This window comes from Thermobia domestica, chromosome 2 (assembly GCF_964235325.1).
Source record: "Thermobia domestica chromosome 2, izTheDome1.hap1.1, whole genome shotgun sequence".
In the NCBI taxonomy this organism is placed as follows: Eukaryota; Metazoa; Arthropoda; class Insecta; order Zygentoma; family Lepismatidae; genus Thermobia; species Thermobia domestica.
The window spans coordinates 297,441,796-297,469,415 of record NC_137455.1 but is presented as its reverse complement, the minus strand read 5'-3'; positions in this window follow the sequence as shown (position 1 = coordinate 297,469,415).

The window sequence follows — 27,620 nt, the reverse complement described above, 5'->3', positions numbered from 1 at the left end:
AAACTACATGCCATAAATCTAAATGAATCTACGAATTTTAATTTGATAGTTCCAACTTTTTTACTGAATGATATGTATCGTTGCTCGTTATTAGGTATTAATTCTATTTGTTCTTTATTACATCCTAGCTCTTTTATAAACAAGTGAGAGTCATATCCAGATAAGTTATGTATAATCACTGGTACGAACTTAGGTATTCTAACTTTCAAATTACAGTTGTTACATAATGCAGCTACAAACTCTCCTGTTATGTGATCGTGATGTTTAACTTTGTGGTTTTCTGGTGTATATTTTACTTTACAGTAAGAACAGGATTCGGATTGGTTGAACTCTTTTATCTGTTTACGTGTTAATGGTAATTCATTATTTTGACTATATATGTTTGATATTTCTTTAGCTTCTTTCTTTAACATTCTTATGAACTTTTTTGCTGCATCTTTACCTCTATACACAACAGGATTAGTTTTACTCCCATCACTTTTTACAATATAGTAACAGAATCCAGATGGTTTGTGCTGTTGATATTTTTTGGTATATGGCTCGTTATCCGGATAACATTCTTTACAACCCATAACTTTATGTTGCAAACATTCAAAATCAGCGTAAATCGTAAATGGCAATTTCATCGTAAATTGATAGTTTTTAAATTCAACGTATGTATCTTTCGGTGGCATTTCTATCTTAACAGCTTCGTGAGTGGAACAATCTTTTTCGTGTTTATCTAATGCACATTGTGAGTAAAAATATAACAAGCATCTATCACATAAGTATTTTCGAGCTCTCCATTTAGTTATTTGGCTGCTTACTAATCTACTTAGATCATTAATCCAACAATAGTGTGTTTTAACTTGGTCTTCATTTTGTTCTTTTACATATAATAAATTCACGTGGATGTCTTTCTTGTTTTTAGTATGATATAAAACGTATATTGTATATTTTCTATCATCACTATATGTATAAACGTTAAATGATATATTGAGCCGTCTTTCAATTTTTGGGATGTCACTTAGTTTTACAGGAAAATGAATATCTTTTAATATTGTTTCTAAGTCTTTAACCACTTGCTTGTACTTTGGTGGTCGTTGTGGATGTTTTTCAACAGGATGCAATGCAGAGGCAATTGAATACAAGAAACATTTTTCATCTTTGTTCTTTACATTGATAACAGCTTTTTTTCCTTTTAATTTCATTTGGTAGTTCTATGTATGATGATCCTCTATATGGTGCATATTTATTAAGAGCTAACTCCAAGTAGTTTATATTTGTAAGAGTCCATCCAGAACCTCTAGCTCGGAACTCATCCATTCTTGCTCGTAATATTTCTTTAGCATCACTTAAGAATTCTTTTAGATTGGTTGATTGGAATACCTCTTTGTTATTAATGTTGAAGTAAATGTCTTGAATCTCTTTACCTTTCTTATATTGACAGCTTATTAGTAGATTAGCCTTTAACGATCCATGTTTTTGTAAGCTGATGTTCAATCTATTTATTAAAGCTTTTGATGTTGAGGTGATATATTGTTCTAGTGGATCATGTTCTTTATAAGTTGTTGTAAATCTCCATGTTTCTAATCTTGATTTGAATGCTGTGCTTTTAAGTTTTACATCGATTGGTTGTGATTCAACTTTGATTCTTGGTTCTTCAAATACTTCTTGTTGAAATGGGTATATATTTCAAATCTGCCTTCTGCTTTGTTCATCATCATGTTGTTTAAGAAGGTCTATCAGTTCTGCTTTTCTTAATCGGGAATATCTTCTTATTCCCCTCTCTTTACATTGTCGTCTTAAATCTATTACAGTAAATTTACTATAATTATTCATCTTATTTATTATATAGAAAATCTTCAATTTTTATCTTCACCGGGTTATTTCAGCTCATTTTCATTTTTTCTAACACATCGTTTAAACATCTGCACGCGTCTGCCATTGCCTAGATATGTTTCCTCGTTGTGTTAGTCTAGAACTTTCATGGGAAGACCCATCAAAGTCACATATACACTTTTAAAACTGAATCATTTTTGTAAGCTTACTCATCATCATCATCATAATCATCACTACCATATTTGTATTCATCATCACTACTCAAATCAGATGTTTTTTGTTGCATTACTAATAACTCTTTTTCCTTTAACAGTATTTGCTTCTCTAGTAGTGTTGCTAAGAGTTTAAGATCATGATGAATTATTTGGTCTAGGAATTAATTCGTGCGGGTGGACAAGAGATGGCGCAACGAACGGAGCGTCCCACAGTTCCGTGTATCCACACATGTGTTGCAAACCCCTGTCATCGCATATCGTTCGTAGTATAGGGCAGTGGATTAAAGCGTCAACAACACCAGTTTGTAGTTAAGTGAACATGGCGCAATTTGTGCCTGATAAAGTGTTTTTGCGGGGTGTCCTGCTGCATTACTTTAACATGCAGAAAAGTGCGACTGAAAGTCATCGTATCTTGGTGGAAGTGTATGGTGACCATGCTCTAGCTGAGCGAACGTGTCAGAAGTGGTTTGCACGGTTTAGAAGTGATTTCGGCTTGGCAGACCAAGAGCAAGCTGGATAGCCAAAAAAATTTCAAGACGAAGAATTGACAGCATTGCTCGAGCAGGATTCGTGTCAAACGCAGGAACAACTTGCAGCAGCATTAGGCGTTGATCAAACAACAGTCTCCAAACGCTTGAAAGCCATGGGAATGATTCAAAAGATGTCACATTGGGTTCCACATGAATTGAAAGACAGAGACGTTGAAAGACGAAAAACCATTTGCGAATTGCTGCTTCAACGACAGAGCAGAAAGGGGTTTCTACATCGAATTATTACGGGTGATGAGAAGTGGATCCATTACGAGAACCCTAAACGAAAAAAGGCCTGAGTGAAACCAGGTGAACCAGGTCCATCACAACCAAAACGAGATATTCACTGTGCAAAGGTTATGCTGTGCATATGGTGGGATATGAAAGGTGTGGTGTACTATGAGCTGCTGCAATCGGGTGAAACTATGAATGGAGAACGTTATCGACGACAATTAATGCGTTTGAAGCAAGCTCTGGCCAGAACACGACCAGAATGGGAGAACAGACATGATAAACTTATTGTTCAACATGATAACGCTCGCCCACATGTCGCAAAACCGGTCAAAACCTATTTAGAAAAGGTCGGGTGGGAAGTTTTACCCCACCCGCCGTATTCACCAGACGTTGCTCCTTCGGACTACTACTTGTTCGATTGCATGAACAACGATTTGATTGGACAGCGGTTTACTTCTTCAGAAGATATCGAAACATGGGTCTCTGACTGGATCGCTTCCAAGGATGAGGACTTCTTTCGCCACGGAATCCGTACATTGCCTGACAGATGGGCAAAAGTGGTGGCTAGCGATGGACAATATTTTTCTTAAGGCATTTATGTATTTTGTGTTTGTACTACAGCTTCAATGTGTGCGTACCAACCGCACGAATTAATTCCTAGACCAAATAGTTCAAGTCTATCATGTAATAAATCAAATTCTTTCTCCATATTTGTCATATAGAAAACCAATAAAAATGAAATAAATTTAAAAATCTAAGAAATAAAAACAAACATGACTAGTGCTAAGGAAATATTATCCTACAAACCAGTATTCGATTGTGTATGTAAATATTTAGATATTGGTGGTTATAATGATGAAGACAAAATAAATTTTAGCGTGTCCATAGGTATGTTATATCATTTGTTCAAGAAAGCCACTAAAGAAAACAACTCATTTCTTACACAAAACATTCTCTATGCAAACGTTATGGACTTGTCTGATGAGATATTAGATTCACTGACTGATGAACAATGGTTATCTATAGGTTATGATGATTATGAGGAGGAATATAACTATGATCACATTACAGAAGACTTCATACGCAAATATCTGCATAAAGTTAATTTGAGCGAAATATGTTTATGGAAAAATTTGTCGGAAGAGTTTATAAGAGAATTAGCTGATAAAGTTGATTGGGGGATTATTTGAGGAAGCCAAGACCTATCAGAAGACTTTATAAGAGAATTTGCAGATAGAGTTGATTGAAAAGAAGTATCGTATAATCAAAAGCTATCTGAATAATTTATTAATGAGTTTATAGATAAAGTTGATTTTCATGGTATATCTTATAGAAACAAACTCTCTGAAGCCTTTATACGAGAACATGCAGATAGAGTTAATTGGTGGTACATATCTGGAACTAAACAATTATCAGAAAACTTTATAAGAGATTACGCTGACAAAGTAGATTGGGAAATGATTTCAATGTCTCAAAATTTAACAGAAGAATTTATTGCAGAGTTCAAAGACAGAGTTCATTGGCATAACATTTCAATTTATCAAGATCTCTCTGTAGATTTTATATATATATTTAGACATTACGTACTGTAGATTGGTGGGCCATAATAAGACAATATCATAATAATCCTGATTTAGGTGGTATATTGAATTAAGCATTCGATGTTACAACAGATGGTTTGTTTAACGCTTGAAATTGTACTTTGATGGATTAAACCATAAAAGTCATAACCTTAATTATCAGATAATAACCTATCATACAAGCGATCTATACTGTCAATCAATTTTTCTTCTGATAGGGGTGTCCAAAACTCATACCCCTTACCTTTACGAATCTTTTATACTCAAAAACAAATCAACAACAAACTCGTCGTCGTCTTCTCCTTCAATATCCACGTGACAACCATACGAAACAACACAGCTGTACTTTTCTTTGACTTTGTTTAGGAGGTTGACCGAGTTTGGATCTTTGGTTTCTGATAGCACTGACATTCTTGGGTACTTTTCTTCGAGACACTGAAGTCTTGCTTTAACGTTACGCTGCTGAACCCTTCCAACCCAATATTTGTATGACTCGTAACGCCTAACCTGATCGTGTTTGTCTGTGTCGTACTTGTCTACTATGTCTTGAAGCTGACCAGCCGTGAGGTTCTTTTTAATAATAACTAGTTTGTGTACTTTACCTGGATCTTCTGTATGTTCAGCTGCGATTGATTTAAGGTGTTGATTTTCAGTTTCTAATTTCTCATTGTTTATACGTAATTCATTCATTTGTTGTTCTATTTCTTCTACTCTTCTTTGCAACTCTTCTTGATCTTCTTGAATCTGCTTAAAGTTTTGTGTGAAGTAATCTTCTATAATATTATAACACTTATCGTAAAACTCATTCGAGATCCAAAACGAAATACTTAATATTAGTTGTTTTCTTACATATGTTCCTGTTAACTTTATATTTGTCTCTCTTTCTCCACCTGTGATTGTGTACATAGAGCGGTTGGTAGAATCGTCCCCATCGCCTTTTTTATTGTAATAGTCTAATAGTTCTTTTGATTTTTGTAACTTTAACCATTCTTTAAATATTTTACCACCACTCTGGCACAACTTAGTAGCGTTGAAGTATCCTGTACTCTTATCTATAATCAACTTGAAATCACCAAAAATACTATACCAATAGTTGTCCTTGATCTTTTCATAGCAAATATCAATTAAACTAAGAGAACTATCCATAGTACCCATATTTATTATATAGAAAATCTTTATTTTTAACTTCATTTTCGTGGGGTCCACCAGCACTGGACCCCTTTCAAACATGCATACATCGCTTTTTTGAAGTGGTCTATATCTAGACCGCTTATCTTTTCTGAAATGATCTTGTCTTCGGATGTTTTGTTTTGTGTCATGATGGTGTATTTTGCAACCGGAAAATCTTCCGTTCGGGGGTTTGTTTGTTCTAATACAACGCTTCGTACTTTGATGGGCTAACCCATAAAAGCAATGGTATATTTAGTTTCTCGTATTTTTATACTTAAATGTCTCTTAACTGAATAAACCTGTCAACAAGATCTATATCACTTAAATCTGTGTTCATATGCGAGCCGTGCCAAGTTATTCTATCATCATATATTTCTTTAGCTCTGTTGTATAAGTTGATAGAGTTTGGATCGTCGACGTTAAGTAGAATACTCATACTTGGATACTTAAGTTTGAGTTGTTTAATCCTACTTTCGTAATTGTATGTTTATACTCTTCCAACCCAATACTTATATCGTTCTATTCTTTCTTTTTGATCTCGTTCTTCTTCGTCATAGTAAAAGAGTATATTCTCAAGTTGTTCTTTAGTAAGGTTTTTCTTGATAATGAATAGCCTATGTATCTTTCCTGGATCTTCTGTATATGGTGCTGCAACTGTTTTAAGATAATCAACTTTGCTTTCTAGTTCTTGATTGTACAATCGTAATTGCTCCATTGTTTGTTCTATCTCCTCTACTCTTCTTTGCAACTCTTCTTGGTCTTCTTGAATCTGTTTAAAATTAGAAACGAAATAGTCTTCGATGATTACAGAACATTTCTCGTAAAAGTCATGTGATGTCCAAAAAGCAATAGCTAGGAAAATTCTTTTGTATACATATGTGCCAGAAATTAATAAATCTTTCTCGTTTGTACCTTTTGGTTCTATATAATACTTTAAATTTAGCCTTATACAATTATAGGAAGCTAATTTTTCATTGTAGTATTCCAATAATTCTTTAGAATCTTTATTTTTCAGCGAATTGTCAAACCTCTTACCACCACTCTGACACAACTTAGTAGCGTTGAAATATCCAGTGTTCTTATCTATAATCAACTTGAAGTCGCCAAAAATCCCATACCAATAGTTGCCCTTGATCTGTTCGTAGCAAATATCGTTTAAACTAAGAGAACTATCCATAGTACTCATATTTATTATATAGAAAATCTTTATTTTTAACTTCGTTTTCGTTAACAGCTAGTTTTACTGTGTAAGACGAGTTTCTAAAATTCCTAGCTTCGGAGGAACTTCGAAGTTTGTTGTATTGCTATTTTTTTTTGATAATTTCCACAGTTGGAATGCAAGCGCTGGAAATATATGCTATGGGAGTAACGTTTTGTTCCCCCTTTGCTGTTTGAGGAGTAACGTTTCGTAACCCGCTTATCTCATTCTAGATAGCCTTTTATGGTTATTAATCCATAAAAGACAAAAGTCGTGTGATAACCAAAAAGCAATAGATAGAAAAATTCTTTTGTATACATACGTGCCAGAAATTAAATTTGTCATATCTGATCTTCCACATGGTTCTACATAGTAAAATGGGTTTTGCAGCTCCCCAGCAAACTGGGAAGCTAGGTTTCTCTTATAATAATCCAATAAATCTTTTGAGTGTTTGTTTTGTAACCATGAAGTTTGTTGTAGTAGACCAGACTCCTTGATGAAGATTATATGTTGTTGTGGATTAACGCGGGTCCCCGTTTTCGGGACCTTGATTTGTTTGTATGTAACTTTGTTTTGGAGCGACCCCTCGTATATGAGGAGTCGCTTATTTTTTGATAATTTTCACAGCTCGTATACGAGCGCTGGAAATATATGCTATGAGGGGTAGCGTTTCGATACCCTTATCTCATTCGAACTATCCTTTTATGGCTATTATTCCATAAAAGACAAACATTTATATTTGCACTACAACATTACTTTTATCTACCCAACCATTATGCGAATCATCAAACCCTAGCCATTTAACATATACTTTATCACCTTTCTTTCTCAACACCTTTTCTACCAAGTATTCATACTTATGTTTCGTCTTTAATAGTTCTGGTTCGTAAAATCTACCTTGCACATCCTCTTCTTCTAAATCCTAAATTCTATATGTAGGCGGATTAGATGGAATAACTTCACTAATAACAAATACTTCTGTTGACCAATTAGGTGTATATCCTTTCTCAAATAACCCTTTCGACTTACTTATACGAACATGATCACCTAACTTATATTTGGGCTTAACACGCTTATATTCTTTTTGATACACTTTCTCCAATATTGTTCGCTCATTCTTCTTATTAACTTCTATAGGTTTTAAACCAATTGTTCTATGAATTTGATGATTATACTCTTTAACTAGTGTTGGTAATATCTCTATCCATTTGTAGTTCCCTTGTGTCGTGAACCTTTTCCACATGTTCTGCTTAAGTGTTCGATTAAATCTCTCAACAACAGAAGCTTTCTTACCACTATAGGTTGAGTAGTGATTAATCCTATTTTCATCCATCAACTTCCTAAACTCTTTATTGTAAAACTCTTTACCTTGATCAGTTTGTAAGTTACTAGGTTTTCTCGTTCTTAATATGGATTCGAATGCTTCTGTAACATTCTTCCCACTCTTATCTTTAACAGGAACAGCAAACGCATATTTCGAGAACACATCTATAATCGTTAGCAAATACTTATAACCTTTATTGATTTTGGAAACGCCTTTTAATACTCCGCTATCCATTTCAACAAGATCAGCTTGCCAAAGATCATCGATACCTTTTATAACTACACTTAATCTGTTAAAGTTTTTTCTAGATGGTTTGTGAATTTCTTCTACAATGTCTTCTCTAACACCTCTACCTTCTTCTAGTCAATCAGGCTTTTTAACGAATTGAGTTTTAGTAACACCACATACAGAACAAATACCTTTCTTTAGATATCTTCCATTCTTTGCTTGTTCAATTCTAATAGTATCTTTCTTCGTATCTGTCGATTTCTTACACTTAACACAATACATCCTGTTTATTATATAGAAAATCAATAACTACCGCTGTTTAATATTATGCTATCAACATTCTCACCATCATCATCACTATCTTCGTCTTCTCTTTCTACATGCATATTAAGCAATAATAATTTACCATGTTTCAGATCAGAATCTTTAGATGGTCTAACTGTCAATTTATCATTTGTATTAAAGTGCAATGGAAAAGTTTCAACTAGAGAATCATTTAAATATATATCTATATAATACTTATTGTAAGAGGACTCTATATGCATTATCCTACCTTTATAAAGAAATTTGTATGCGATAGATAGATTATGTATTAAAAAGAATGGAGTTTCAACATTTTCTGATATCAATCGACTATGAAGCTCTATAACATAACTCCGTTTGATGAAGTTAAGCTTTTCTTTCAACATAGCAATATCTTTTCTCACAACTGTATTATCTAACTCTGATGTCATTTTAACATTACCAAAGATATCCATATTTATTATATAGCAAACGTCTTTAGGAAAGCTCTCTTTCTATGTACATTACAACAAACAATAATTGTCCTTCTTCCATAGCAGAATTTTTATTTGGTTTAATCGTAATTATATCGTTCTTCTTAAAGTCAAAAGGTATCTCTTTAATCAAAGTATCACCCAAATATATATCTAGAAAGTATTTATCCAAACTTAAGTCCATGTGCATTATTTTCCCATTATAGAGAAATTTGTAACCGTTAGAAAGATTAAATATTCTAAAGATTGGCTCCTTAACGTTTTTAGCTCTTAATCGATATAGTAGAGGCATGGTTTCTTTTTACATAATCAATCTAGTAGTATCCATCCTAACCTTTTCAATATCTTCTTTCTTTATGTATGTGTCTTGTAACGTTTCTAATGCATCTTCAAATCGTTTTCTATCGTTCTCTAATTGAGCTTCTATTGACCTAAGTTGACTTACGCTAACAACATCATTTAAATTCTCCAGCAATTTTAATTTTTCCTCACTAACATCAACATCGCCTTTTCTATCTTTAACATTACCAAATATATCCATACTCATTTATTATACAGAAAATGCCCATTCTAGTTTTTCAAAACATTTTTTAACATCCCTATTTGTCTAGGTGAGCGTTTAAAATCAATATCAACATGAACATCGTGCTTTTTCAACAGATAGTACAATACACATTTTAGGTTAATAAACAATGCTCTTTCTGGATACAGCTCCCTAAAGACATCGTGTAAGTTTTCGCAGTCGTTTATAAATGTTTCCTCCATATGTTGTAATTTTAATGGTTTTTGATCGGTAAGGTGATAGTGTATTAAATAGACATCATCATAATATTTTGTGTATTTGTTTTTCTTTAATACTTCTAGAACATCTTTTGTTGATATTAAATCTCTTGGTATATCTCTAAGTTCATCATTTAACACCTTGAGCACCTCTTCGGGAATAATTCTATCCTGTAAAGCTTGCAAACGAGATAGCTGTAACTTAAATCTTTTTATAGTATCATACCATGGTTTTCTTACGCAAGCAGCTTTCGTTTCTTCACAAGTACTGTAAACCCAACCACTCTCTACAGAACAATCGTCACAAATGTAACTACTCATACCTTTTGTTAATGACTTACTACCACAATAACTGCATTGTAATGGTCTAGAGCTATAATTCGACAACAAGTCCTTTAAGGTAATTATTGGACGTAACTTTTCCAACTCTTCTTCCGTGTACAAAAATTTTGGTATTAGCATTTTCCATAAATCAATAACATTATATACGTTGTTTTTATCTTGTAAGTCTATCTCGCTAACATCCTGAAAATACTGATAAAAATTATACTTAACTAGTGGATCTAGTTCATCCTCATGCTTCTCAAAATAATCTAAAAATCTATTGTGTATAGCTTCCATATTTATCTTAAACAAAACTTTTATGGATACAAACCATAAAAGCCCTTAATCATTTTTAATCATATACATAACGTCGCTAAAAGAATACCCTTGATTTAGAAGATTTAAAACCTTAACACAAAGATGACCACATATAACTGAGTTCGTCATTGTAAAGTGAGTTTTCGGTACCAAGATATTGTACCAGTTGTTTAGGAGGAACACCACCATAAGAATCGAACACGTACTTTATGTTGTTATCTTTCCAATAGCATATCCAATGAGTACCAATGTTTTCTGATTTATCAAGGTTAACTATACCACACTCATTTACATAAGGTTTTTGTGGAAGTTCATCACTCATAAATACACCTCTAAATCGTTTTATCTTTAATTCTTTAGCCAACCTCTCTATATCGAAGTTGGTCAATGGTTTTAGTTTTTTGACTTCTTTGGTTTACCTGCCCCCTGCTTTTCTTCCATAGCCATATTGTGTCTTTTTTGTTCTTCAAGTTCTTGTTTATTCTTCTTAGCATCAAGTACAGTTTTAGTAATCGCTGCTGCACCACCTGCTAATGAGCCAACTGCTCCTAAAGCTGCTAGAATGGCTGGAATTGTAAAGATAAAACCGCCAATATGCTCTTTCTTAATCTTTTTCATTTGTGCAGTAGTTAAAGTTAAATCCATTCCTTTACCTTCTTTAATTTTCTTAGATTTATCGTTAAGTTGTTTCTTTGTTAATACATGATCAATATTTAGATCCTTTAGTTCGTTATAAGGAACACTAAACATACAACCTTTAATAGAACACATCTTCCTATTTATTTAAGAGAAAATCTTGGTTTGTAAAAGTACAGTTGTTGTTGCTCCACCAAAATCAATTAAGGAATCATTCTCATCTGTTATCCTTATCTCAAAATTATGAACCTTGTCTTTGGATATAGGGAAAAATAATGGATAAGTAGGCTCGTAAATAATACTATGTTTGAACTCGGCATCTGTTTTGAATGATGCTATAATTCCTGTTTCTCTATGTGTGTATTCTGTATCTTTAACAAACATGCCATCTGCTATATTACAGTGAACATTTATAGTATCTAACGGATGAAACTTTGGCAACTTACTTCCAATATGTGGTTTGTTCTTTTCTAAAACTTCAAAAACATTAAACCCGAGGACAGTGCCTATACTCCCAATTGTAACATCATTACTATTAGTTTCAATTTTAACTCTATTTCTTAAATGATCTTCAGATAATATTATGTTGATAGATTGAGATTTTAAATATTCATTAAGAGTGTTTAAGCTGTATTGCCCTTCTGGTATAAAAACTTCTCTATCACCATATGAGAAACTGTTTTTTGTGTTATGTTTGGTGTCAGATATGTACTGTAAAACACAACTAGTCCTATACTTAAATTGCTGTTACTGTTGTCTAATTCGTAATGGAGTTTCTTCTTTAAAACAGAAGTATCACTCGTTAGCTTAAATACCTTAGCCATTTATTATATAATAAATGAATGAGTTTGATTTACCTAGAGATATTCCGAGAGAGAAAGTAATCCAGTTAATAAAAGATGTCATTCGAAAGTTAGAATACAGTTTAAAGAAGAAAAAGAGAAAACTACGAATTGTTAAATATGCATACTACACTTTGATCGCGTTGTCGGTTATACTTTCTGCAACAACTGGATTTAATAATATTTTTATACCTGTAACAATTTACTCGATATTAACAACGTCTCTTGCAACTGGAAGTGCTATAATAACAGGTTTGTCTTCTAAGTTAAACATAACCAAAGAAAAGACGAATATAAAACCATTGTCACTTGTATTAACTCATTTAAAGAACAGTTAGAGATGATAATAACACTAAATGGTGAAATGGATAGCGAATATATAAAAGATACGTTGCTTAATATCAGAGAACAACTTAAAGATATAAGATAGGCTATGTAAATACAAGTCAAGTCTCTAATCCTTGGCCCTTCATATGTGAAGGGCCTGAAAGTCTTGGAAACGTTTCAACTGTTTACTTCGAATCACGTAAGACCAAAGTTTCAGAGTAGATTTGAAGACCTGGAGACTACAAATGGTGTCCGCATTACGGACACCCTTCCAAATGAACAACCTCACACAACCTTCATCAACGAACCCGGACCTGTACTCTCTAATCATAAAAAAGACGATTTTCTCTATAATAAATGAGTAAGAAAACTATTAATTGGGATGTAAAAGAGATGATAAAAGAAACAACAGATAAGAAAAGAAACGGAGAGCTTATACCTGATGATATTCGATGCCATATAGTGGGTCCGTCGGCGTGTGGTAAAACGTTTTTGCTATTTAACTTCTTATTACAGCCAGGTTGGTTAAACAATAATTACTTCTACATATATTCTAAAAGCATGAATCAACCAAAGTATGAGCAGTTAAAAGATCGATTTGAAAAGGCAGAACTAAAGTTTAAGAAGCAAATAGCAACGTTCTTAAGCGGCAATGATTCTATTGTACCTATTGATGAATGTGAAAAATACTCTGTTGTTGTGTTTGACGATTACATTTTAGAGAATCAAGATACTGTTAGAAATTACTTTACAAGAGGTAGGCATAGACATTTGGACTGTTTCTATCTTGCACAAACATATTCAAAAGTACCTAAACAGCTTATAAGAGATAACGTCAACTTCCTATGCATATTCAGACAAGACGATACTAATCTTAAACATGTGTATAATGAGTTTGTTGGGGGAGATATGTCTTATGATAAATTTAAAGAGATGTGTTCAAAGTGTTGGCAAGAAGATTATGGTTTCATAGTAATTGATATGACAAGGAAGGTAAACAATGGTAAGTATAGGAACAAGATAAAACACTTCTTAAACGTTTGATGTTTATTGACGTTTTACGTTTTAACGTTTGACGTTCTTTGACGTTTATTGACGTTTTTCACGTCTATTGACGTTCTTTGACGTTCATTGACGTTTGTTCGTTTGCTATACAATAAATGGATGAGAAATAAATTGATAAGAATATTAAGTTGAAGGAGTTCTTGATAAAGGGCTTCAAATCTTGGAAGAAAGAAAGAGCAGGTATATACGATAAATTTAAGACACAAGAGCAACCTGTAATTGATGCTATTCAAAACTTGGGAAGTGAGATCAAAGAAGTAGCAGAACAAAATAAAAATCTAATAACTGAACTTGTTCCAGTTGCACATAAAACGGCTTCAATAGATCCCAGTCTACTAGAAACACCTAAAAAGATAACTTATGATAGTTCTTCAAGTAGTAGTGATACACCTATAACGGGAGAAATAAAACAAATGAGAAAACAAATTAAAGACAAAGTGGAAGGAGTAGAACCTTTAACAACAGCACAGTCATTTGGTAAAATTGCAACGAAATATTATAGTAAAAGAAATGATACTGTGTTTGGAATAAGAACTGTAGAAGAAGATGGAAAAATAATAAATAAGATAGGAAATTTGGAAGTTAAAGTGAATGGTGATGATTTGATAATTAATGGTAAAACTTATAAAGGAACAGAAGGTCTATGGGAATTGTTAACGACGAATACTAGTAAAATCATTGAAGATTATGATGATGATGATTTTGAACAGTACAAAGAAATAATAATAGACTCAGATGCTGCCTTCCAAAAATATAATCGAGATAAAAAGGTAGCATCTAGTAGAGGATCAAAGTACATTAATATTATCAAGCCTATTTGGGATAATTATATTAAACCAACTTTACCCCCAACTCCTAAAAAGAACACGACACTTAAAAGGACTGGTGAAGGAATTAAACAATATACAGAGATACCTAAAGAATATATATGGATGGATGATGTGAGAAAGTTAATTGATCGGTTAATAGTTATAGATGCAGAAGAAAGGGCTGGTAATCATAACTTTTACAATGAGAAAATGGGTATAGTGAGTATGATTAATAATAAGCTTTCACAATTTTTCCTAATGATCCAAAAGGTATAGGTTATTTGATTAAGATCTTAAATACATTACCACCACGATTCTGGAATGATGAGAAGCTTGGGAAAGGATTAGTAAATGATTTGATTAATAAACTCCCATTTGAATTACATATTCCAGGTTTTAGATTATGCGGGCCTGGGACTAAGCTTCAAGAAAGGTTAGAGAGAGGTGAGGAAGGTATTAACCCATTAGGTGAGGCTTGTAAAGAACACGATATATACTACAGAGACAATAAAGATACAGAGTCGAGACATATTGCAGATAAGGAACTAGAAACTAAAGCATGGAAAAGAGCATTTAGTAGTGATGCGCCAATTGGGGAACGATTAGCTGCTTTTGGGGTTGGTACTGCTATGAATGCTAAGGTTAAGTTGGGATGGGGATTATAAATTTAAGAAAATTTTTAGCCCCTCTGTATTCGGATTTCCAAAATGTCAAGTATTTTCTCGCATCTAAAGGTACAAATTCAGCTAATTGTTATTATGTATGATTCTTTTATGGGTATATCCCATAAAAGCGCTGTTTCAATATTTTCTATATAATAAATGGATAGTGTTGAGAGTTACGAGTTACAGAGTTTTAAAGCTAACACAAGAACATTTAATAATTTGAATGAAGCTAACAAAGATATTGACTTCGATTTCGACGTGGGTGATGGGTTCGTACATCCACACAAAGCAGATTGTCATATGACTTTTGAAGTTGTTGGTGCATCAGTTGGAGGAACATTTGGCGCAAATGATACTATAAAACTTGTAGATAACTTCTTCCCATTCTTCTTTACTCAAATTGAGGTTAGAAAGCATGGAGTTGTTATAGATAAGATTGAGCTACCTGGAATAACATCTACAGCTGTAGGAACATTAAAGATTTCCAAGCCAGAAGTTGAATATTTAAAACAAGCAGGATTTGAAACAGATGATAAACTTGGTCTAAGAAAGGACTTTAGTGTTTTGTATCCATTAAGATTAATTCCAGGCTTCTTAAGTGATTATAAAGAGGTTATGTGGAAAGGTGGGTTGAGAATAACATTTACAAAAGCTAACAACAATAACGATGTTTTGTACAAATGGGCTGGATCGGGAGCAGCTCCTCATGGTGGAAAAATAACAATAAAAAGTATGGAGATAAGAATGCCTATTGTTGAATACGAATCTAATTATGAAAACAAGTTAAAGTTGAACATTCTTAAAGAACCAAAAATTATGTTTTCATTCCATACTTATCAATGTGTTCAAAAGGCTGTTGCAGGTTCTTTCTTAGAGTTTGATGTTACTACCCAAATTAATTCTAGACAATTTGATATGCCTGATTTCGTAGTTGTAATGTTCCAAACTGATAGAAGTAGTAAACAAACAGCAGATGCAATTAAGTTCGATCATTGTAAGGTAAAGAATATCTATCTTAAGAATGGGAGGAATAAGGTATTTCCAAAAGAATCAAGAAACTTAGATATTGCTAACAAGGATTATTTTAAGATGTACGAAGATTATACTGCATTTAAGAGAATAACATGTGGCAACACCGAAATGTACAATGACCCTAAAGAGTTTATAGATAACAGACCAATGTATCTGATTAATTGCAGTAAGAGGAAGAATGTATCGGTAAATGAGAGAACAAACATAAAGATTGTTGTAGACTTTGCAGAAGCTGTGGCTGCTGAAACTATATGTTATGCGATTTTAAGTGGACGAAAGAACTTCACATATGATCCTAAGAATGAGAAAGTAGTAGAAGAGTTTTAGATAGTTAACAAAATATCAACGGACATATAGAGATTTTAAGGGTGAGCGTTTTGCTCACCCCACGGTTCAAGAATCTAAGGTCCACCAGCGCCGGACCTTTATCAGTTAGCCATAGGCGACTTTAAATTGTATCGAAAAGATACGCTTGCATCCTCAAACTGTTTTCATTAACGATTGTTTTATGGAAGTTTTTCCATAAAACGAAATTGATAAAAATGATTAAATATTTTTGGGTGAAGATAAAAATTGAAGAGTGTTCATTCATTTTCTATCTAATAAATACGATGGCAAAACACGTTGATTTTTTAAACAAGCTTGGAAGTCTTAAGCAGAAACAAGTTGTTTGATTAAGAGAATTAGAATTAAATACAGAATATAAGATTGTGAAAATGGAAAAGATAAATCTAAGTTTGGAAAGAGCATTTTGGTCGAGTGTGAGGAGTTCAAGTTTTTTCTTCCACCTAGATTTACAAAACACTTAACAGATAAAATGATTGATGAGATCGTTAAAGATGGAATAAAAATCAAATACACTGGTCTAAAAGAAAACTATCCAACTGTTGAGTTCTGTATGTAAATTTCAAATGATTTTCGGTTTTGGGAATCCAAAAAATGAACAAAAATGAACAAAAATACGTCGTCGGAAGTAAAAAATCGAATGGTTAGAAATGGATCCCCAAAAGAAGTTCATTCTTACTAATAATTTCAATGTAATTGTGAAAAATGTGCAGACCGAAGTTCAAGTAGTTTTTGATATTAACGGCTGTCTATTCAGCTTGAATTATGATCAGTGGACAGAGTTTAAGAAGTTATTGTTTCCCATACAGAACGAAGTAAACAGAAGATTCCATTATCAGTATCCGAACTTGTAATTTTAAGTATGTTCTAAGTGTTTTATGGTTATAAAGCCATAAAACTGAGATCTTTAAACATACACAATGCATAACGAGAAGCAGTACTTTTGAATGTCATTCAAATTTTAAAGATACATGTATAAATAAGAGATTTATTTGAGTTTTTTGTAATTATATCCTTAGAGTTATGCAATTTATAAAACATTCAAATGATAGTCAATTTATTTCTCTATCCATTGTCGTTTGAATTTTGAAAATCGGTTAACATTTGATGATGTTATAGCAAATTCGAAATTCGGGAATTTTTTACGGGTTTATTTTTGAGTTTTCTGGAAAATGTTATTTTTTAAAAAAGTCTTAGAATTTTATTGTGATTATGGTAGTATTTTTTATTTTTCGATTTGATGAAATTTTGTAGAGATATTGAAAAAGGGGAACATATCCTGAGGGTTATGCAACCATATATGCATTTTATAAAATTGGTTGTGTTATTAGTATTCATTTGCCGTTTGACTTTTGAAAATCGGTTAATAAATAAGGTTCGTATAAGCATTTTTCGTTTTTGCCCCTGAAATTTCAGAAGTTATGCACCCCGCATCACTTACCATGTAATGTATGCAACCCGCAATACATATATGGGCTATCCAAAAATGCAATCAGATTGCCAAAATATTCAATAGGAACCAAGATATATATATATATATATATATATATATATATATATATATATATATATATATATATATATATATATATATTGTTATATATCTTGAATTTACCGCTTCTATACTCATGCTCTCTCTCTAAAGGATTGTATTACGTTTTCTCCCCGAAGGAAACTACGTCACTGATTCAATGACGTCATGTATTACGTTTTCTCCCCAAAGGAACTACGTCATTGATATACAGCGCCATCTCGCCATTGCTAGCTAAAAGTTCTGTTGAAGGAAGAGAGGCTAATGTGTATATATGTATGTTGGCATGAGGAGAAGGAAAGAGAATCGGATTGGACGGTCCTGTGCTAGTATTGGAATCGTTCAAATGAATCAGTGACAGATCATCTGTTCGGGAGTTGTATGTAATCTTTGTATGTATTCCTTCTCATTGAGTTTTTAAAGCTAATTATTAACGGATTTTCATGATTCAAGTGTCAAATGAAAGCTTATAAACTGGAGATTAAGATGCAATAAATATATTTTGTGTAGGATTCCATTGTAATATTTTAGATGTAAGTTTTTATGATTTTAAATGCCATAAAAGCATATGCGATCTCGCTTTATGCTATCCTTCTGTGTTAAAGTGTAATGGTCAGTGGCGGATATGTAATTTTTGGTAGTTAGGGGTGTGGGGGAAAACTGGGCCAGAAGTTAGCTACCCAATCTACTGAAATGCAAAATTATAGAATTACACACTTAACCTCCACAGTATTATCTTTAAATATTTCTTAACAAATCACCGATTATCTTGGTATAATATTTTGCTTTCTGAAATCAAATTTGTATAAAAGCCATTCAATTACAATTACATGAACAACTGTATTCTCGCAAATAGTCTAACTTAATCGATTTTAAGGTGTTCACGTACACTATCATACACAGTGCTCTTCTTGAATCGTAATTTGATGCGTATTGTACACAATAACCTTGCTTCCATTATAGGAAAGTTGTGGAGAACATGTGTCATTTTATAATTATTATTCTATTTATGCTCATACTAAGATTGATACAAGTACGTAATGGACAAACATATAAGGAATATTGATTTCGGGGTTACATTCCATAGTGTTCAGTTAAAGTTCTTTTTTCATCTCGTAATTTGAAACATGCATTATAAATTTCGAAATACTGCATGGATTATACGATACGCACTTTTTGGGTTCAAAATGTAACTACCGGAACGATTGATAACCATTTCTTATCCTTTTCTTGAATTGTTATAACATAGAATTATGAAACATGCATTTAATTAGTGAGTAAAATAGTATATCCAAAATCTCTTAAAATGTATTTCAGTCCTATATTTCTCGCTTTAAGTTTACTTATACCTTTAGCTTCTTGCACGACAGCTTATATTAGTGACACAAGGAACAATTCCAATTTGGTGAATTCAATTTCTGAAAATGATTCCTAGTACTGGTTTCAACATTAAAAGAAACATATAAAAAGAGGGTGTTTATTGGCAGATATTATACGGAATGGGAGATAAATAAGGTCAAATTGAGGAGATAGAATGTTTTGAAACGAGTAGTGGAATTGAGTTCAAATGTTAAATATGAAGAATGCATGTACAGCTCCACTGAATAGGCGTAATGTGAAGAGTGTTTAAATTGCCAATTGTATGTAACTAGTTTTGAGAAGAGTCACCAGTATTATAATGGGCACATTTGTTGGACGTGGTCATCGTATAAGAACTGTGAATGGGACATTTAACTGTGTGCAAGGTACCAAGCCAGCAATTATCCAGTGGAAACACTTTTAATTCCGTTACACGTTGTAAACATTCTTCTTGATGTTCCAGGATTTGATTCTATCTTCCGCACCCCTCAGGCGTACAACGTGCTCATGGACTGTACCACAGGATGCCTAGTTCCTCATTCACGTCACCTTTATAAAAGCATTGATACATTGCCATAGCGTGTAGCGCCTCTTGTTACAGAAGTCGCAAACTGTATTAGCCACTATTAATTCAATAGACGTTGTGCATCAAGAGCCATCAAGAGCCATCACTTCCATCAAGAGCCATATTATCTAGTGCTAAGTCCAACTTGGCGGCTTTTCAGATGTCTCTTTTGATTCACATTACACCTCCTTTGATTCACATTATGCCTACATATCCAAAATTTGACCTCAATTTCTCTGCTCATTTCAAAATGAACATGGTATTTCTAGATATTTTCTACGTTCTATCTTCGAATTTTGAAATTACTTATCCCCCATCCTTTATACGGTCCCCACTAAACACCCATTTTTGGTCTGTTTTAGTTCTGAATGCAGTGCTGGAAATCATTTTCAGCAATTCAGCATTTACCAAATTGGAATGAGTCCTTGTCACACTCCTATCATTTTGCTGCATTCTATGTACTAATTACTCTTAGCAATATTTACAATGCTTAGAATTATATGAATGAAATATATTTACTTTTTTTCTAGTGACGGCTATGAAATTGCTAGAGAGAAAATTCGAAATCAGTCTTTTGAGAGTAGTGATAAACAAGTACTACTCGTTGCAATGTCTGTGCCCTCTAAATCTGAGGTACGTATGCTTATTTGATGATGTCCAATTTTTTAAATGAATTTAGTGTTCTGGGTTTATTTTAATATTGTTTTGTAAATCTATAAAAATTCACACTAGCTAGAAATGAACGAGTACTCCTGACAATTCAACAACAATATATTACTTTCCTCATATGAAGATATCGTGCATTTACAGTAGGGAGCCTTACCTCATCGGCAGCATTTTGACAATGATGATCAATGTAATCTGTTAACTAAAGACTTACGTTCAGTTTTGCGATACAGAATTGTAAACAGAAACATAACAATATACAGCTTACATATAGTTTCCTCTCGGGAGAATATAATTAGAGTATGAAGGTCATAGAAGTCCAGTTTATCTGATTGAGATTTACTTTATCAATTAGTTTGAATACTATTTGAATCGGTCGATAGTGAAATGAATTGAATTCAAAAACATTAATTATTTTAAAAACATGTAACTGTTTTACTAAATAGTCAGTTAAATATTTGTTCAGATTATATGCTATCGATGTGGACAAGTACTAGTGAAATTTTGAAAACTTCTTATGGTCTTTTATCAACTATGATCACGACGTTAGCTGTAGTGTTGATTTCTCTCTATAACCGCAATTCCCGCAGTTGAACAAATAACCAAAGCTAATTTGTTGCAGAAACTTCGTAAACATAAGATAAGAATAACCGTAATTTTCTCTGCGCTTCAATTCAAGACAAATATCACCAGGAGCTCCTAGTGGATTAAGCAGTACGGTAACAACAATATGAGCAAAGACCCAATACTTAAAAAATATATGAATGCGGAAGATCGTCGAAAAGACGAAACGCGTTCCAGGTATTGGGCAAGGTAACCTGCTAAGTTTCTTGGAAAACCTACAAGCGTTTTTCTCAATCGTGGAGACGGAGAAACTCTTTTTCACTGCAAACAGGAAAGCTGTTTTATTAGTCGCCTGGAAAATATTTGAATTTGTAAGCAGACAAAGTAATTGATTTCATCAAACACAAAATTAATTGTAGTTAGTGTATCATATTCACGTTAACTATATGCAGTTACAAATTGCTTGTTGTCAACATCCTACAACTAAACTCTGCTTCGTCCATGAATGATTCAGAACTGATAAGTTCTGATACTCCCACATCAATCAACTTCAATACTGCTTTGATTTTCAATAATATCCATGGACATAAAAGATATTAATTTGATTATAACAAACCTATTCTAAAATACTAAATTAACAAATCAATGAAGTATATTGTAAGCGTGTATAACTCAGGCTAATAAATATGAAGATATATACCTTGTTAGAATTCGTTATTGATGAATCAATGAACAACTATACATTTCGCATTATTATGTGTTATTAATAGCAAAGCAGGTACAGAAATCAAAATATGACTTTTGTATGTGCTAAAGAAGCAAACAAACCAACTAAGAAACTAATTTATGATAACTATACAGAAAACAATTGATATACGAGTAATATTCGAATACCTGAAATATCCTATAAACATAAAACTGAACATTCAAATCTTCGTGAAAAATTTCATTATGTGGGGGAGATCAGATACTCCACTAAATGGAATCAATAAAATTCAACTCTAATGACACAATACTTAATACGTAAGATTGACAATTTAATTAAAAGTTTCACGTAATAGAAAGTTTAATAGCTAGGATAAAATATAGTCAGTGATGATGAAGTGAGTATATTTGATATGTAAGTATGTTATCTGGTTGGTATTGTTTAATCGGAACTTTTTTATGTAGACACTGTGGTAATTCTATTAATTATCATATCAAAACACGGTATTCATATTGCCCCAAACAACATGTAATGTATCACTTATATTAAGGATTGAAACTACACTCTTCGTTAAATTCCTAGCAGTGAAAGTATAGGTCCTTGGTTCAAAGTGGATTTACTATAATAACATCAGCAGAAAAGTTTCTACTGTTCCTATGTGTATAGCTATTGTTTGCATGCAGCAGGATACATTCTCAAGCCACATTTCAGACGAAAATGAATGCATTGGTACCATATTCAAAAATTTCTAAGTATTAATTACAAACAATCCTGTTCTTGCGCGATAACGTGAATAAAATATGTCTCTGGGTTTTCGTCAGAAAGCAAAGTACTAGAATTTTAATAATATGAATACCGTGCAGATATGAATACCGTGTTTTGAAAGCGAAAAGTACTTTTCTTAAATGTAGTTAAGTGGTATATATGCCAACTTTGTTAAAAAGCTTTCCTTACACATAATTAATTTTGAGCATTTACAGTTATGGAACATCAATTATTATTGTATCGAAGCGAATATTGTCTCTCAGAAGTCACCATTCCGCTGCAACACAAAACAGGCCATACACTGCCATCTGATACATTAATTTTCTGGAAAGGTTAAAGAAATATTCCTAATGTAAAACACGAAAAGTTTTACATCATTTCTATTTCATGAATTTACTACTGCAGGCCTCTGAGAACATATTCTCAAAGGATATGTAAACGACATCAAGAGCAGTTCTGCACTAGATCTATTTGTTCTAAATTTCTCTGAAACTATCTAAAACCTTTCCTTTACTCGTACTGATTGAACATGATTAGGAGTTGTCAAATACTATAATCTTTGTTTGAAATGTGTGGTCTACGTTAATGATTTTCTCCACGTAAGTAAATATTATGATACATATACTTCCCACTCCATCCCTATATCTTGTGTTACGTTTTCACCTGAGTCTTCAGTTGCCACTTCTTGAAATGTATCTTTGCGAATGCAAATTTGAACAATATCTTTACTAGAGTATTATATTTGCAGAAATCGAAAGACAGAGTCATTTTTAGACGAACGCCTAGATGACTCTGGGCGACCAGACCTCGAACCCTTCAATTCGAACATCTTGATGAATTTGGATGATTGAATCTGCAACCCTTGAGATGGAACACTTTGATAGATCTGGATGACTGGACCTGAAAATCTGTGGTTCATGCAGCGCAAACATTGTTTTACCAAACTTTCGGGAGCAAATGCACGGTCTCCTGAACATTTCGAATCATTCAAAGATTTTTTATGATCGATAAAACTACTGCCCGAGTGTTGCAGAAATAAAACTAGATCATACAAGCGTTTCGTAGTTTTAGACGAACCTTTCAGCTAATATCGGTTATGAGCAGTTTCTATTTCCAGCTTTGAAGTTCATGATTTGGCTTATCTTAACAGAAGGATACCCAAAATTGATTCTGAAAAGAGTGTACGGGGCTTCTCTTCGTCTTTTTCAGGGCTACATAGAAAGGTAAAAGCGAAAAGAAGTACTAGACTCAACAATAGCCAAATTACGACGTTTCAATATTTCATCCCTTACAGCATTTCTGTATCTCATACCTATGACGTAAGATGCCTTGGCGATTGATCGAATGCATTAACATGCATATCATACTCGTATTTAAGACATAAGCATGGAAAGAGCGCAAACCGTTGCCTATGGTTGATTAAACTATTCAGTAATCTCTTCCTGCGCGAAATATCTTTTGTAGTGGCTTTCGTCACAAGTAGATAAGGAACTAAACTTTTAGCGCACGATCCCCTCCACTTCTGACTGATCATAGGACCCTAGAACTTCTAGCACACACGCCACTAGCCAATATTATTTACCGCAGTACTTTAGTTAATTTATACAGCATCGATATCATTTAAAAATACGCCACTTGCATGACAAACCTCACTAACTAATATTATTTACCGCAATAGTTTGAATTATAGTATTCAGGACAGAAGTATAGCGCAAACGCATTTACATAATTACAATGCTAAAGTTCTCTGCGCATAGACTTTTATGATATACTGTATATAAAAGCTTAGGCTTTTATGTATGAAATCTTACTTCCTAAGTTGTATATATGTTTACATGATTACAAGTTTGAATATTGATAGTAAACTCTTCTGCTTATCTCGCTCTTTATGGGAAATAATGACATCTTAAACTCAGTCCATTGGTCGTAGTTTAAAGAAAATAAGCAGCCATACACCTCAAACACGATTCAGTATGGTCCTTAACGTTCTTGACGATTACGTCTAATGTGTTGGTAAGAATAAAATTTTCTGAGTGCCCATACTAACGTCTCTAGCAACCTTTTTCGAAATTTCATTTCTGTTGCTCATAGTCTCGAATTTCGTTAAGTATATCATGATTCTACTACGAATAGTCCTTACATTTTCATCTGTTTATTCACCATTCATTAACATAATTACATTAAGTTCATCTTTAAACAACTCAATTTGATTCACCATATTTTTATAATACTCTTTCTTCCAAGCTATATTGAATCGTGTAAACAGAAGTAAATGCAGTTGTAATAATTGAATACACTGTAACAGGTATAAATACACACATTAACCCTGTAGAAGCTGATAGTTGAATTTTTAATGTAATAAGGGAAGTATAGTCAGCTTTTAATATCTTAATCTTCCTTTTGTTTCTTGTTAATAATTTCTCAAGATTTTATATGGTATCCTCAATTAACGCAATTAAGTTCCATCGTGAAATGTTAACTGGAATATTCATTTTATTAAATGACTTTTATAATATTATCATAAAAAGATTTACAAACTAAACAAATCTAATAAACATATAATTGATTATGTTTAATCAATCATCTTTTCTTTCTGTACATCCTATTCAATGTTCATCTTCCAAATCATAACAACATAACAGATCCTCTTATCTGGAACATCCCTTTCAACATTAACAGTAAATTTCAAATTAGTTCTTTTACTTATAGTTACTGATTTATGTTTGCTTGTATTAATTACAAACATGGTATCTGTTCTAAAAACTTTTTTTGGATAGTAATAGTATTAACTCATTTGTTTCTTGGTTAAAATGGTATCAATATTTAATTGTGTAAGTTCCTCGTGAGGAATTATAAGTGGAAAGCTTTAATTTCATACTTATATTTATTATAAAATCAAAAAATCCATAAAAGTTATATACAATATATATTTTAAAAATTTAAAATATTTATAAACCAAAACCAAATCTTAATTTTGTGTTCATAGCCAAAATTAAGTTACGAAGCTGGTAAACGTTCTTTTATCAAGTTTGCATGTTTAGTAAAAACTCATTTCCCTACTTAATTTTTTATTCTTTGTCAGCAATATGTCTAGAAGCTGTATTTATATTATTTCTGTATGTTTTTACAAGCTTCGGCTAATGGATTCATACCATTATCTTCTCTCTCTAACCTTTCTTGTAGCTTTGTACCTGCAATGCAGTACGAATATCCTTTAATATGCTTCTCAGATTAAAGTACATTAATTAAATCATTTAGTAATCCTTTCTCGTACCTCTCAGTATTCCAACATTTTGGTGGTAGAGTATTCAATATCTTTATCAAACAACATATACCCTTTGAATCATTAGGAATAAATTGTAAGAGTTTAGAATTAATCATATCCATAATACCTACTTCCTCATTATAAAAGTTATTTTTCCAGCTTTTTCTTTCCATCGATCAATTAGTTTTCTCATTTCATCCATTTTTGGTAATATTCTGGTAATTCGTTATATATCCTCATTCTCTTTGCTGTTTTCTTTTTTGTCAGTGTTGGAGAAAAAGTCTTTTTATATGTTGATTTCAAATATGTTTGATATTTTTTTTTATTTTTTGCTTTTACTGGATCATTGTTTCCTTGTATTTGGATTATTGTTATGAAGTGCAGCATTACAATCAATACTAATTTTGTATATTTTAGGTAAATATTATTATACTTTCTTGGATTATGTTTTATTAGTAATTCAAATAAACCTTCTGATCCTGTGTAATGGCCGATTATTAATGACTAAACCATAACCATCAATTTTAATTCTTGAGCAACTTTAGAATACAATGGGACGTGAAAGAGTTATTGTGAGTAAAATTTATAGAAGTTTATGAGATAATGAAAGTGAACAGGTTAATTATGCTGCAGAACCTGATTTTGAATTATTTAATGGCAGTGATAGTAAGAGCGAGTGTGGTGAAGAAGATGATAAGAGTGAAGAATTGTTATCTGCTTCCGCTGCTGAGAAAACTCCACCCACTCATCCACTAGATAGCAATCCTGCCAACAATGAATACTAAAATGTAGGTTTACTTTTATTTTTCATATGTTTGATTTATTCTGTTATAGGTGTATCATAGGAGATGTCTCTAGTAAGCTAGAATCTATTCTCGCATTTTTATGAACAACTGGAATTAATCCTTGTACTAAATTTTTATTTTCTTCTGCTACTTTTGATATATATTGTAGTAAAACTTTGATTGCATCGATAACAGGTAGATCTTGTTCTTTTTATTTCTCGTATTTACTTCGATTACCCTGCTTAATTTCCTTAAATCTTTTAACAAGTTCTTGTTTAATTTTATACATTTATTAGCTCTATAAACATCCTTTTATTATATAAAGAAATAGGAAAACAAGAGAACGTAACACAACCCAATGTAACATCCACGTTTATTTATGTTAAACTACGTTCATCCACGTAAATCTACGTTTAAATATTTAATTATATTTCTATTTAAAGAAAATAAAAGAACATAACACAAAGTAACACTACACAATTCATTACACCGTAACATCCACTCATCTACGTTTTAATTTACACTTTTACAAACTCATTAATATTACTTATATATTAGCATTATTCACTTTTCTGGTCATCTATTGTTAAGTAGCCATGCTCTTCACTGCAACACTAATTGCATAGAGATTGTAGTTTTTTCAAACGAAATATCAGATCCAACAAATTCAACATATATGTTTTCTAAATTTACATTGTAAGGACTAGATACAACGATTGTTTAAGTTATCTCTGATTAATTACTATGGTATTTCAGAATAAGTTTGTCCGAGATAGAAACAGTTTCAACCTTCATGACAATCTCGAGTAAAATATTACATGGTTTTCTTCTTCGAAAATGAAATCATCAAACACTACCACAGAATCATTCTCACATTCATCTAGTGGAATAATTTCTTGGTTGTTTCATCTTACTATTGCTACTGTATCTTTAATATCACATTCTATATCTCGAAAAAATTTATTAGTTGTTGATATTTAGGTTCTTTGAGATCTTAGGAATGAACATTTCACTATTTGACCAGTCAGGTGTTGGCAAGAAATTATCAATCCTTAACGTCTTTTTTCCGCACCCACTGGACCCCACTATCAAACATCTTATAACATCAAGAAATAATACACCATTCCTATTTCTCTTCGTTACTTGTTCTGTTAACCTTACTTTAATATCCCAATTATCCATTTATTTTTAATTT